The following is a 10683-nucleotide window of genomic DNA, read 5'->3' as shown; positions in this document are numbered from 1 at the left end:
TTCCCTGAGTCAGTGCCTGTATGCACATCTCTTTTGTGGACCTTTCCTGAGCTCTCTTTCCACAACGTTGTGGTCAGTCTACAGTGACTCTAAGTCATGGTTCTACTTTATCACAGCATCTTCCAGCTTCTGTGCTTAGGCTGCTGGCCTCTTTCCTCTTCTCAGCCTCCTATTATTAACGTACCTCCTTTTACAAGAGAAGGCTGCTGTTGGTGGAGAACTTGGATGGAGAATGTTTTTCTCTTCTACTTGCTCCCTCACCACCAACAGGTCATGCTGATCTGATCTGCAATAAGGTCAGTATGACCAGTCTCCATTGTCATCTCCTGGAGCTCACATGTTGGCTGACTGGTTGACTCTTTCCTGTCTTGTGTTAAAATGGTGCCAGCTGAGATAGATTTTTTCCTTGAAACAGCCTTTCCCTTAATAAAAATGCCACCCCTTTCCAAATGCTCAAGGAGCTGACTCTCCTTCAGGCTATGACTCACTAGAATTTCAGCCAGAGCTTGGAGATCAACTCTTTCTTTTAGAGGCTTGCACAGAGGGGCAGCATGATCTAGTGGTCAGCACATGGAATAGGAGAGTCAAGGTGACTAGGTGCTGTTCCTAGGTCTGCTATTGACTTACTGAATGACTTGGGATGAGTCACATCTTCTTTCCAGCATGTCTATTTTGAGGGCAGGGACTGCCTCACACTTTATATTGTGCCCAGCACAAGGGGGGCCCTGATTTTAGCAAATGTCTTCAAGTGCAACTGTAATTCATATTATTGCAACAGTGCACATGGAGTGTGGGTTGTTTTCCAACCTCAAACCTATGCAACTCCATCATGTTCTGGACTTTTCTAATACCCCTAGTGTTGTCTGCTAGAAGTGCTAACTTTTCCCGAACTCTTTTGTAGAGCTGGACCAATGAAACACCATTTGCATTTTGATCTTAAATTCTAAGCCACCAAGCTAGTATGTTAGCACTAACTGACATAATCCGGTTACTGTCTCTTGTGTTCATGATTCACTGCTTGAAGAAAAATGCTTTATATGCCCAACATGGGCAGTTTCAAGCATTTAAAAATCAAGTCAGAAACCTGAACCCCTAAAAAATTCTGAGATTAATTTACAAATCATCAGAGTTTGTTGGGGTTTTTAATGTTGTAGTTCCTTCTCTTTGCCTTGTTATGTTTAAGCATCTAGGTCATACTCATCTTTTTAAGCCTTCCTTTACAGTCATGTGGGCTATAGATTTACTTTAAAAAGAAAATGAGGCTGAGGTTCTCACCTAATATCCTGATTCCAGGTATCAGAACAAAAGTCCCTAATATCTCCTCATTACATAGGATGAGATTGCAAGAATTGGCAAAGCTTCCCCATACTGTTTTTACAAAAAGTGGCTATCTGCTGCTTTGAAAACTATAATACAGGTGCTGAGATAACTCAGGTGACAGTGTAATGATGGAGCCCTTCTACCAAAACAGAATGAATGAAAGAGAAAATAAATGTATGTGGGATAGGGATCAAAGGTGGGGTCTAAGATGTACAGTAAAAGCCCTGTTATCTGGCATTTTTCTAACTGGAATACTCTATTAACTGGAATTCCAGCTGGCCGGCCAGACGCGAGGAGGGAGAGGTGGGGAGGGGGAGCTCACACGTGGTGGCCGTCACCACTCACCACCCTGTGGGTGCTCCGTATCCAGCCGCTGCCACCCTCCCCTGCTCCGTATCCAGCTGAAAACAGCTGGCCTGAGGTAACCAGAATTTTTAGATACTCAGCACCCCCATTCCCAACTCGTGCCTGTTAACAAGGCTTTTACTGTAGCACAAATCTGTGATCAGACAGACATTTATGTAGGGAGCTGAACTAGATGACCCCTGAGGTCTCTTCCATGACATCCTTATGACAGACAAGATGATTTACTTACACAGGAAAGAGACACCATGAAGAAAATATTCAAGTTGCTACATTTTCAAAGAGTCAGCCACCTCATTTGCTGAGTGCTAGAATCCCAGAGCTGGAAGAACAGTTGCCATCTTTTGCTGAGAAGCTACTAGGAAATGGGTGGTCCCCACCTTTGTTGTGGGCTGAATATTGTTGTAGATCTGTTGTGAGCCATTTCAAGGGCAAACCTCCTATGAATCTGCTGCTCCAGGATAAAGAAGAAAGAAGCAGCACTGGGCGCATCTACATAAGACGTTTTATTGCGCGGAAGAGCTAATTACTGCACAGTAAGCATCCACATCTGTATGTGCAGATGCTTACTGTGCAGTAATTGGCTCTAATCACGAGTAAATTTGCTACCTGCAAATACAAATAGCAAATTTACTCATGATTAGTAACTACACAGTAGCGCATGTGTAGACACCTGACTGGGAGCAAATGCACTCCTGGACAGCTGGGCAGCAGGGAGCGGGAGAGTGTTCTCTGCCCCGGAAGCTGCCTGGTGCTGGGGTGGCCTCCGCTACCGGAGCCTGGGTGAGGACAATGTCCCTCTGCCCCAGCAGCAGGGAGCTCCCAGCCCCCACTCCGCAATTACAGGGCTGGGGCTGGGAGGTCCTTATCTCTCAGCCCAAGCCGCACCATTGCCATTGCAGGAACTGGGCTGGGAGATCCTTATTTCCCAGCGCCAGCTCCATGGTTGCGGGGATGGTGCTGGGAGATCCTTCTCTCCCACCACCAGCTCCACAGTCATAAAGCTGGCACTGGGAAAGAAGGATCTCCCATCCTAGGTTGCACAACCATGGAGTTTGGGCTGGGAGATAAGGATCTCCCAGCACCAGCCCCACAACCATGGAGCAGGGGCTGGGACCTCCCTGTTGCCAGGGCAGGGGGACATTGTTCCCACCCAGGCTCCAGTGGTGGAGCCCACCCTGGAAGCAGGCAGCTCCTGAGGGCAGGAAGCAATGTCCCAGTTCCTGCAGGAGACAGCTGTCTCCTGGCCCCTGGGCTAGCACCCAGGGGGAGCCTAGAGCTCTCCCTGGCTGCTGCAGGGGCCAGTTGCAGGGCTGCAGGGAGAGGGAGCAGTCTGCTGCTAGAAGCAGCAAATCTGCTCCTGCATCCCTGCATTTGTAGACATGTGACTGGGAGAGTTTACTTGAGAATAAACTGCTTCTGGATGATTTGCACATGTATACATGCCCACTGAGCACTTAAAAGTTGGGAAAATAACAATTAGCGTGAATGCAGGGAGATTGTGGCAGTAGGATCTTTGCCTGAAGCAGTCATTTACTGATGACTGAATGAACAAGTGGAATCTGAAATGTGTTGAGTGGACTTGATATTAAAAACCTTGAATCATGTGTTGCCCTTCTGCTCTACAGCTCTGACAGTGACAGCCACGGCCAACTCCAGGTTTTAATCATCAGGAGTCAGGCCCCAGAATATAAAGAGATAGGTTTAAAAGTCCTGTCATACTGGCTGCTTAGTTATTGAGCTCTTAAGTGGTTACATCTTCAAGTTTTCTTCACTGTCAAAAAAGGCTGGAAACTTCCTTTTTTTTTCTCAAATGGGAGCTGCAGCCATCATGTAAGTACATGACTCCAGGAGCTGAAACCTCATATGAACAATAAATAACATTAGACAAAGCACATGAGTTGGCAACAATGCTTTGGAAGGCCAGACACCACACAGGGGTGATCAAGGTAACCACTCTGTCTTCTTTCGTGGGCAGCAGGATGCTGAAAGAAGTGGTGGGGCTATGAGCAGAGGAGTCAGTGCTGGCTGTGGAAGGGAGACAAGATCATGGATCAGGAAGGGTGAGGCCACAGAACCCCATTTTGCTGCCAGATACAATTTGGTTAAGTCCTGTGGGCACATCAGGCCACTCACTGCTGGCATCGCCAAATGGTGCCAGGCTCCCAGTGTCACATGAAAATCAGTCTAAATAGGCTATAGATTTGAAGGGCATGGTGTGAATCCTTTGGCTCTGATCTCCATTTGGGACCCTCTCAAGTCTCCCATGGAGTGTGTCCTGGATTGGTCTATTGCTGCTGGCTTCCTGACTCCTCCTTCCTGCTGCCTATTAAGCCCTTTCCCTCCTGACCCTGGTCTGCTACAGTTACTTTTCCTTGTGGTGGCCAGTGAAATGAAAATGCCCTTCCTCATGTCTCCCACCCAGTGGGTGATTGGGCAAAGGAGGGATGCTCAGAACAGCTTGTAGAAGGTACTGGGTCATTTCCCCTTCCACATTCACTCCGCTGAGATCCAGCCCCTGGAGCCCCTATGCTGTAAGCTGTCAGATCTAATGCTCTTGCTACACCTTTCCAGACACCAGGAAATCCACCAACTGCTGTAATGCTCTATGCAAGAAAGGATATACAGAACAAAAGGCGATGCCAGCTCCCTGCCTTTCACCAGAGCTGGGAGGAGAGGGTTGAGCAGCAGATTTTATTGAAACTAGAGAGGAGAACTCCCCCCTCCTGCTTCCCTCATCCTAGCCCCCAATAAGGGCTCATCGCTCCATGAATAGAGTCCCTCTGAGTGCAGGGCTGAGCCGAAGGAGTGACAGGTGCCTCCTGATATGCCTAAATGAGAAGAGCCAATCAGAGGAGCCCGCTCAGCTTTTGTTGTCATCTGGCTTTGCTCACGAAAGATGAGTTTGATTGACAGATGCATCAAGGTTCACAGTTTATTGGTTTTTGCAAAAGAGCCAGATCTGCCAATTTAGACAGGGGAGTGACACAAAACTTTCCATCTAAATGGACTAATTTTACCACAGGGAATTCCCAGGCAGAGAGTGCCAAGGCAGGCGCAGTCCTGTTTTATTTTTTAACAAGGACTGAATGACAAATATAAACGACAGTTCTAGGCTGATGGAACATCAGCATTTGACACTTCACAGGGGAGCGGTGAAATAAACAATAGGCAGAGAAATTGAATTAGAATCAGCTGAGAGTCAGCGGCGCTAGAAAGAGAGAGATGGAGAGGGGGGCTGGATCGGCCACAACCACTTACACCAATGCACAGTGAGCTTTGCATGAGCGTAACACACTGATGTGCTCGTGATTTTCACCCACTTGCACTTACACATTTCCACTGACAGAGATGACCTTGTGGAAGTAGATGGCAGTGGGTACCCAGGTCAGGAAGTTGGGTGTGTATGTGTGTGGTGGGGGGGTCTCATTCTTTTCCCACTGTGTTGTGAATTTAAAGCTAATTCCTGATCTGTTATTGCCTGATTATTCCCTGCCAGATATTCCCTCAAGTTCTGTCCAGGTTCATTGCATTCTGGCATTTGCTAATTTGTGGGTACTAGGTTTATGACCTTCCCAATGCTCTTTGAATGCTATTTTTTTTCTGTGGAACTTCTTAGATTTGAAACAGTTTCCCATTATGTTCAAGGGTCCTCACGCATGGGTCAGCAGTCCAGGACTTGTAGATTAATGATGCAGACCACTCCCACTTGATCTAAAAGGATAAATCAGAGAGTTGACAACAATAGCAGACTGCTGCCGTCTTTGTGCACAAGCCCTGAGAGGGAATATGACATACACCCTTAGCCATGTGGGTCATGCAACTCAGTACTTGCTAGACATCAGTCACACAGTGGAATCTAGATTCCTGGGTTTTATACCTTGCTCTGGGAAGTGGTGTGTAGTCTAGAGGTTAGAGCAGGGGGGACTGTGTGTAAGGACTCCTGGGTACTATTTGTTTGTTAATGATGCTTTGCATTTACATAGTGCTCATTCATGTGCGGGTCTCAAAGGTGGGTAGGCAGACATAGCAAAGCCAGCCATAGAGGTTAGCTTGTTAGGGATTGCAGGTTCATAGTTAAAAACTGCTTTGAGAAACAGGCTTAAAATGGTGAACAAATTCAATTTTTTCTGTACATAACAATGGCCTAGCCAGTAAAATTCACACTGTGTTTAGGTTTTTTGTGCAGACTTCCTTTAGCATCTTTTCACAAAAGTTCACCAGGGCATGCTTGGAAGTCATCTGAAGTCATCAGGGGTCCTAGCATTTCAGTTAACATGTGGCTTTAACATGTGCATGTATATGCAAGGGTATGTGTGTGGGCAGGAAGAGAAAACTGGGAGGGGGTAGGAGGGTATGTGTAAGTGTGAGCATGTGGGTATTGGAGGGACCTGAGGGCATAACAGACTGCAAAGGAAAAGAAAGAATTATAGAGGAGACATGTAAAAGTCATGAGTTTAAAAAGAAACAAGGAAGGAAATACCAGTTGGACAGAAGACTGGTTAGACCAGAAAGGGAACAGTGGGCAGTGATGATTAAGTCAGAGGCAGGGTAGTGAGAGGGAGGGGATTTAAAGATCTATAATGGCAGCTCTGCCACTCCAGGGGTCAGGAAAAGGTATGTGGAGGGGGGGGTGTGTGTGTAATTCATGAATTTTAAATTTATACCTGACAAGAGTCCCTCCATCACCCTCCCACCATTTGCTCCTTGAAGGCCTTTCTGGCCATTTTTGCCCTCCATATCTTGATCCCTAAGAGCTGTAGGGGAAGAGGGAAGGGTAGTTATGACAAGCAGCCCTTTGGTCTGCAGCTTTATCAAGCATGAGTCTTGTACAACCGGAGGCATTGAAGTCAAGGGCAGGGCAGCCTTCTTTACAAAACTCTTATGGCTGTGGAGAGAAGTTGGCAAATGTTGTAAATGTGACCAGTGGGCACCCTGCAGGCTTGGAAACTGGGAAGGCAAATACTTAGCAAATTCCTTTCAGCATATTGAAAAATAAGCCATGACTTTATCTCAGACCTGTGAGTTCAGAGGATCTGACTTAGGATTTGTATGTGCTCAACCTTGGTAAAATTGAGTCTGACAAATTTCCCACGATTCACTGTGAGGCGATTCCTGAGTCATGGGAGGTTATTTGGTGAGAGAATACCCTCAGCTGCCTTTCCATGGTAATCAGATGTGGATCCTTTAGAAACCAGTGTTGCTGCTATTATCATCAGCATCATCACAGTTTTTCAGTGATTCCACCCACTCCTTTCTCTTTTCTGCTACTATTTTACTTTGTCTAGGCCAGTGCTTTTCAACCTTTTCAGCTTCCAGGCGCCCCTCCATAACTTGTGAATTGAGCAGTGCCCTAGTGCAGAGGTTCCCAACCACCAGGTTGGCTGCTGGGCCACTGCTCCCTGCCTGCCCTCAGCTGTGGGCTCTCTTCTGCCTGCCCTGGCTCAGACCACTGTCTGTCTGCCCAGGCAAATGGCTTCTGCCATTTGCCTGTCATGTGTGGGGTTAAAACTGGGCAGTGGGGCAGCCCCGGGAGCGAGGCACCCAGCTCTGTGCACCCTGTTCTGCTCCCACTGCCATGCCTGCACCTGGCAAGGCACTGCTCACGCAGCAGGTACAGGGGCCCACACCAGGCCAGGCAGGACCCTTCAGCCCTGCCCGCAGATGGGAGTGAGGGGATGCAGGTGGGGAAATGCTTGGGGCAGAGGGCAGGGAGGCGGCTCTGCTGCTTGCTCCTAGGGAAGGCAGTGGAGCCCCTTCTTCCTGGGCAGCCCCAGCTGGGTCCCCCAGGGCCACTGTCTGCATGGCCCCCTCCCTTGCAGGGTCCCCCGGTGCCCATGGCTGTGGTGCCCCAACCCAGCTGGAGCTGCACCTTTACTTGCAGGGCAGCTCCTTGTAGGATTTGAACTATGGAGGAACTCAGCCCCACCCCTTAAGTTTTGTCTCCTTTATTGATGATGTTCCTGATTGTTAAATAAATCAACAGATCTCTCTGTTTTGCATCGTGCCTCTGCCTATTGAGTTGGTTTTGTGTCATACACCGCCTCCGATCCTCGCAACCCCCTGCCCTTAAAAATTAAATTTAAATAAGTAAATTAGATTGTTTCTATACCCGGTCCACCAGCATTCTTTGAGTGAGCTTACCAGTCCACAGTATAAAAAAGGTTGGGAACTACTGCCCTAGTGTACATACAAATTTATTTATTACAAACCTTACCTCCCTGCACAGGGACTGGGCATTGTGGGGGGAGAGGGAGGAGGAACAGATAGGCAGGGATGAGTTCAGGTTTACCTGTTACACCCTTCAAAGGATGTGATGGACCCTGCTTGAGAATCACTGACATAGAAGGCCCAGCATATAGATTTGTGAGACACTGACTGTGTCTACAAGTGCAATTCATGCTATTTGGCTATACTGTGCAGTAAATTTACTGCACAGTAGACTAATTAACTACGCAGTGGACATGTCTACACAAGACATTAAAAGTGCAGTAGACTAATTCTACTGCACATTAGCATGTCATGGTGCAAGCTGTGTTAATGTGCTAATGCACAATAGAATTAGTGTACTGTGCATTAGCATCACTTAAAAGATGTGCGCCAGCATTACTGTGCAGTAGTGCCAATTACTGTGCATTCAGTTGGTACCTGTTATTACACATATTAAACTTAATGTATGTGTAGAAGGGGTATGCCCGGTATGTATGTATGCCCAGTAAGTGCCTGCATGTGTAGATGGTGAAGTGTAGATGGTGGCACAGATTAATCTACTGTGCAGTAAAGCATCTTGTGCAGACGTGGCCAGTGAGTCTCAAGATCGCTCTTTTTTCCTTTAGGAAACTGGAATCACATTTGCCCTTCTTGCATTCTCTGGCACCACCCCAGTTCTCCACAATCTTTCTGAATTGATTTTGAGTGGCCCTGCAAATTGATTCGCTAACTCACTTAATACCTGAGGATGTGTATCATCTGTACAAGCGGGTTGGCATTGCTCATGCTTCTGTGTTCCAAAGATTCCCCTGCCTGCTTCTTATTAACAGATTTTTTTTGCATTGTCCTGTCAGAATTGCTCTAACTTTGTTTTTCTTATTAAAGGGACTGTATAAAAGGAAAGGGTTCCTCCTCTCAGCCTTCCAGCAACCCCCTGCTTTGTTCAGGACCAGATTCCATGTCCTTACTCATATCACACCATGCTTCTCCATTGAGAACTGTCATTGATCACAGGAGGATTATTAGGGAAAAACAATACAAGGAGATGTGTGCAAGGAGGGCAGAACCTGCCTCTTTCTCTCTAATAATAGAACAGCTCCTGAGGGTGCATGTCCTTTCTGAAAATTTGCTCTAGTTCAACAGCCAGCAAGCTGCAGGCTGGAACAACCCAACTCTAGTCTGATGTGGACTAGGGGATTGCTTGTGTCTGCTCCAGGCTGCTGAGAGCTTGCTCGCACCACCACTGCTTCTCCCTGTCCCCCATTCCCTGGCTGCACAGCTTCCAGCCAATGGAGATCTGGACTGGGGCTAGACAGATGGAAGCTATGTCCATGCTGCTGCTTCTCCCCAGCCTACCTCCTGGCTGCAGCAAGGACACAGCTGGAAGCTGCTGGGCCCAGGCACAACTCCCCACCAGCTGGAAGCTGCACCCACACTCCAGCTGGGGTGGGGGTGGGCAAGGGGAGGAAGAAGCAGTAGCGGGACAGGTGCAGCTCCTCACTGCCTGGGCATGCCTACTGCACTTTTAATGTCTTGTGTAGACATGTCCACTGCGCAGGCACAGGCAAAACCTTCCAGCTCTGTGGGCCAGACCAGTGGCTCCATAGGCCAGGTACAGGCCATGGGCCATATGTTGCTGACCCCTACTCTAGTTTAGGCAGAATTATGGGGCTAGGTGCAAGAGCCACAGGTCGGTATTTTCTCATGTTATAGGATCATAGAAAAGTAGGACTGGAAGATGCCTCAGGAGTTCAGCAGCCAGAAACATTTACAAGTTGCAGGTTGGAGCAACCTGTGGGCTAGAACAAACAGGAGGTCTTGTACTCTAACCCATTGCTCAAGGCAGGATCATGAGGCTAGACCAATGGTGCTCACCCTTTTTGGTGTATGGGCCAGAGGAGTGAGGCACAGCCAGTCCGCAGGGCAGATCTGGCTTGCAGATCAAACCAATGCATTGGATCAGGCCTGTGAACTGACCCAGAGTACCAGGTTTGGGGCCATGAACCAGCCCCATGCACTGGGTCCAACCCTGCCCACCAGGTCTGGGGCCATGCATCAGGCCTAGCTGTGGACTAGGCCCATGTGCTGCCTCAGTCTGGCACACTAGGCCATGTCATCTGGCCTGTGAGGCTCTCTATAGCTTCAAAAATTTAGTAACGGGGGATTGAGGCTCCTAGAGGTTCTGCAGTTAACATGCCACCACTAAGCCACTGCCAACTTCCAGGACCTATGGGGAGCCCCATGAGCTGGATGATGGCTCCACGGACCACATTTGGAGCACAGATGGGCTAGACAGTCACACTGGACACAAAATCTTTGAGTATTATTCCACCAAAATGAATTTTGCTTTTTAGACCCTTCACTTATCTTTGACAGTGAATGGTGATGGGTCAATGCCCTCTCTTTGTACTCAGCTGCACATCCTGGTCCTGATGCATTATTAGCTCAGGGTTGGTGTGTGGGGATCTCTAATGTACAGTTGCTGAGGGAAGGTTGTCAGCAGGTTTCAGGATTTTGAAATTTGGTTTGATCCTAATTTGATCCTAATGTTTAAATTCTCCATCAAGGAGGTCAGGCCCAAATCACTAGGCAGGCTGCCCTGAAGATGCAGATCCCTGATTTCCACCCCGCCCCCCCAGGCTGCCAGGCAGTTCCACTGCAGGTCTGTGGCTCAAATAAAAAAGGTTCATTTTCAATATCTTGTCACTCTCCAATAGAAATGCATTTGGGCCCCCAACATTCTGCCAAGAAGCACTTTAAATTGCAAGAAAAACAAGTGTTTTAACTAAT

This window comes from Alligator sinensis, unplaced genomic scaffold (assembly GCF_000455745.1).
Source record: "Alligator sinensis unplaced genomic scaffold, ASM45574v1 scaffold264_1, whole genome shotgun sequence".
NCBI lineage: Eukaryota > Metazoa > Chordata > Crocodylia > Alligatoridae > Alligator > Alligator sinensis.
This window is presented reverse-complemented; position numbering follows the sequence as displayed.